The sequence below is a fragment of the Helianthus annuus genome, chromosome 6 (genome assembly GCF_002127325.2).
Source record: "Helianthus annuus cultivar XRQ/B chromosome 6, HanXRQr2.0-SUNRISE, whole genome shotgun sequence".
NCBI classification, from domain to species: Eukaryota; Viridiplantae; Streptophyta; class Magnoliopsida; order Asterales; family Asteraceae; genus Helianthus; species Helianthus annuus.
Window position 1 is genome coordinate 61,144,981 of NC_035438.2, and position 4,918 is coordinate 61,149,898.

The window sequence follows — 4,918 nt, forward strand, 5'->3', positions numbered from 1 at the left end:
TCCGCGCGTTTGATCTTCTCCGCCTCGGTGGCTCCGGAGGCGGTTGCACAACTGGTGGTGGTGGTGGCGGAGTGATTGCCACAAATCGGGAATCCTCGGAAGGATCCTGCTGCTGCTGCTGCTGGTACGGAGACGAGTGTTCAGAGGGTGTAAAATACCAGTCCCACTAGTTAAACCTCACCTGGTAGCTATCCGGACCGCGGTAAGGCGATCCATGAAACGAGGACCCATCCGAGATCTCGATGGGATGGTTTGGGGTCCCGGTTGCAGGCTCCACGGGATCCGTATCCTCATCCATGTCGTTACCACCCGAAAAGTGATCTTCGGGTCCTAGCGGGTTAAAACCCACGGGCTTTTGAATGTAGTTAGCCGGGTTGAACCGGCTTTGAAAAGCGGGAGTGGGGTCGCCGAAAGAATGGTGCGAGTTTGATCGCTGCAGAGGTATGAAGGATGCTTGGGGGTTGTTGGGCTCGTTTTCAGACTATGGCCCAAAGGAATGAAAATATGATGGTGAGGAGCTTAGGGAGACAGATCGCCTCCCGGGTTCAATATACGTCCTCCAGGGCTCCTGAGGACTTGTGCTCATAGTGATTGAGGGGGTACGCCGGTGAGAAGGCCCGGCTTCGTGGTCATGGCCCGTCACTGGGGCCTTGCCTCTTCCTCCTCTGTGTCGCGGCGGCATCTTTGAACCCGTTAACATAAATAAAGATAACAAACAAGAATATATAATCAAAGACAAAAACAAAAACAGAATTTGTCGTATGTTCTTTGTCTAGATTCGGAACTCGAGGATTGTGCAATTGTGTGACTGAGATTAAACACAAAAGGCTAGTGTTTAATTTACTCAGTGTTGGCTCTGATACCAACCTGTCACACCCCTATTTTCCACGTGTCACCGGTGGGCCCGGTGGGGGTATCGTGACATAGTTGATATCGTCATAGTCAAACAACACAATATTTAAATGCACAGCGGAAGCAAAAAGATAGATTTATTTCAACCAAATAAAATTGTAATATCAAGTATCACAACAGTTGAAACAGATCCACAGGCGGATCAAAAGAAAAAGGAAACTTGTTCAATCGATCTAATTGCATCCAAGCTTGCGAGACTCTAAATGATGCTAAGGAGAGGCCAGCCTATTACGCGTAGTACCTGCACTTAACCTTTTTGGGAAACTACATCAGTTTACACTGGTAAATACAATTTAACTGACTCATTTTAAAAAGGTTTAAAATTGGTTTGAATGCACATGGCACAAAATATTTTTATAACTTGGGATAATTATTTGAATATAAACTTGTAAAAGATTTACATGTTTCTTATGCGTTCAGTAGCACCGGGTTAAAGATCAATAGACACACCACTTGATATAATCCCGCAATGGTTTAACCCAAAACTGGCGGTTATACCTTAATATTTATGCACAACGGGTGTACGCCTACACCCGCATGCTTAGGTCGTGGCCATTTCGTAAAATGATGCCAAGGATATCCGGGACATGGTCATTAACCCCACAAAGGCTTTAAGCAAACAAAACAATTTTAACGGGTCATTTCAATGATTTAACCTACATTTGATTAAAGATTCAATGCCCGACCAAGCGGTATTTTATATACCGTACCCCAAGCCCGTATGAGGAAAATAAGTTAAAAGTGTTTACCTGAGCAAGTATAGTCACAACAAGAAAGTGCAAATAGCTTTTACCGGTTCTCCTATTCTGGTACGAAGGTTTATAATAACCTATTAGAATCCTAACGGGTCTTTTATTTTAGCCTAAGCTTAGACCAGTTAGTTTTAAAGAAAGAATACGGTTCTACGCGTGATAAAGCGAAGACCGTTTTAGAATGTGGTTTTGACCTGACAAGCTTGCATGCTTGTTTAATATGGGTAACTTAAACACATTCTGGATTTTAAGACAAAAATGATATGGTTTGACCCATTTCGGCTAATATGTGCAAACTAGTTACATAAGCCGATCCGAACGCGAAAAATGCGTAACTGTTGGTTGACGGGTGGTCCATCGGACAACCCTTTATGATGTTAAAAGACAAGTTTATCCCTCATTTAATTGTGTAATTATCTGGAATTAGATAACTACGGTTGCTTATGTTTCAGGTGCGGTTCGGGAGCTTAAAGTGGATAAAATGCAGCTTTGAAGGGTTCGGAGTTGAACGGGTTGTGCGCGAAATGAAAGATGAAACAAAGTGCAAAATCCAGGTTTCCACCGTAATTTACGGTTCCACCGTAATTTACGGTGGACCTGAATTCAACCTGGATCCCTCCGTAACTCAGACAACAACCACCGTAACAACTTGAAGGCCACCGTAACTTACGATAGCACTGTAAGTTACGGTGGACATGACGTGAAGATGTGTAACTGCCTCATTAAAATCAGTTTTATGGTGTCTTTTCAAGTATTCTGATGATTGGACGTTTATTGGGGATCTTTGGGGCGATTTTGGGTGTGCTTGCTTGGTTTTGAACAATTTCTAACATTCGGTTTGTAATTTCGATTCGTATGAACATTGAACTTATTGTTATGATGATTCACCAAGCTATGTCCGGCTAAAACTTTCGATGCTCATCTTAGGTGAAGGTTTCTCTTGAACTTTTGTGTGTTTATTTCTGAATTTCTAGAATGATAACTTGCGTTGCTTGAATATCATGGTGTATGCATAATTATTTGTAGCTTGTTAATTGATAGTGCAATTTCTAGTCTCAATCGTACGTTCTTGGTGCCGTTGGCAACCGAGATATCACGGGAAGGGTTAGGGTTGGTTATTGACTAATTGATCATCGGGAAACAACCTCGCAATTATAAATCCGAGTACTTTGTCCCCTTTTATCACTTCGATTATGTATGTACGAGTTATGTCTATGTAACTCTTTCTAGTTGAAATTTCACACAATTGTTAAAAGAAACTGAATCCTAAGATGGTCATTGTTCTCCTAATCTGTTAAACAACCAATTTTGAATTGCCATTAGTTATTAATTTAGTTTTCTAAAACAGCAATCTAAATTATTGATCTTTATTTTCTACAAATTAGGTTAATTGTAGTTTAATTGCAAAGCTATATAATCGACATATACTCCCTGAGTTCGATACCCTTTTACCACTATCTATAGTTGTTATTGGGATTAAATTTGCGTGTACCTACGACAGCACGTCAAATATTGGCGTCGTTGCCGGGGAGTAGTGCGCAACGTGTGTCAGTTTGTTAGTTTTGCTTTGTTATTTTCGGGTTTACACTAGTGTGTTTAGTGTGCAGGTTCTACGGGTGTATGCATACTAGAGGCTCTCACAAAGCGTCACCATTGTCATTTGATCCGGAAATCGAAAGAACGCTAAGGCAAAACAAAGTTTTATTACGAGAAAATAGAATCATCGGTTCCCCCACTTCACCCATTACACCAAGAAATATCATGGACGAAACACGAGTACCACCCACAACGGGTCAAACGACCTCATTTTTTATACCTACGTCCACACAACAATCACCAAACACAACCATACCAAATTCCACTACAATTCCTACTCCACCTCATGACACTACACCATCTAACACCACACAACCGATTACCACTCAAAGTGAACCCAATCTTTCCTTTAGCCCATTTACTACGATTCCACCCCTCACTCATTTCTTCCCAGTTTCCGGTCAATCATCTTCCCATTATTCAATCCCACCAAATACAACCATTGTCCATGCTACTTCAACATTCAGACCATCGAACCAAGCGGGTTTTCAATACTCAACCTTTCCATTCGGGCAAACTTCGGGCATTGGGGGAGATGGATATGAGGAAGGATACGAAGATTTTGAGGGCTATGATGAAGACGGGTATACTTATGGGGGCTTTGGTGATCAAGGAGAATTCAGTTATGTGCAAAATCAATCTCAAGGGATGACAAGTGTCGGCGGAATGCCACAACAACAAGAACAACTCATACCACAACACATTCGGCCAAGACCACAAGGGCCACAAATGCAACGCCCTATACCATTGCAACAAGTCCGGCCGCAACACGTGCAACCACAATTCCAAAGACCACCTCAACGCCCACCGATGCGACAACAACAGTTTCAACAACCAATTGCACCACAAGGGCAAGTACCAAGGCCAATGGGTCCTATTCCTCCAAGAGGTAGGTTCGGTGTACCAAGGAGGCACCTTAGAAAAAATGTGAGGGGCATCGAAGTGCATTTTAGGCCAGTAATCACTCATAACCCTTCACCGGTAGTCATTCCTCACAATGATCAAGGGAGGACATTTGAAGTGAGGACTAACTCTTTGCAAAGTTTGCCAAAATATAAGGGGTTAGCAACGGAGGAGCCTTACTTTCATTTGGAGGCTTATGACTCGATTTGCAACACTCTTGGGAGTCAAGGGTTCTCAGCCGACGATATTAAATTGGTATTATTCCAATTTTCTTTGGAAGATAAGGCGAAAAAATGGTTCTACACATTACCTTCAGCATCCATATATACATGGGGGGAAATGCAACAAACTTTCTTGGATGAGTTTTACACCGCCCAAAAGACCAACGATGCTAGGAAGGGGTTGAGGAGCTTTCAACAACAACATGGTGAAATGTTCCATGAGGCATTTGAGCGTTTCAATATGATGATCAAAAATTGCCCTTACCATGGAATCGAATTGTGGGAATTAATGAATGCCTTTCACGAGGGGTTGAGTGCCGAAGATGCTCGTGATTTAATGTCCATCACCGGTGGGACTTTTGGTACAAATTACGAGATCGATAATTGGGAGTTTTTGGAGAGCATGGCAACTACATCAAAGAGAAAAGCTCAAGCATCAAGGAGAGCACGACCGGCCATTGCCCGACCTCAAGTGCACGCAATAGATGACGGTAATGTTCAAACTACTAACCAAATTTATGATGTTTGTGCTTT

At 42.4% G+C, this 4,918-nt stretch overlaps 1 non-coding gene across 1 annotated transcript; it reads right to left on the bottom strand.

The window, feature by feature from the left end:
- Positions 1–4,551: 4,551 nt before the first annotated feature.
- On the bottom strand, positions 4,552–4,657 carry LOC118480127. Its single transcript, XR_004861763.1, has one exon. It is a non-coding gene; the product is annotated as a small nucleolar RNA R71 (small nucleolar RNA).
- Between the last annotated feature and the right edge of the window lie 261 nt (positions 4,658–4,918).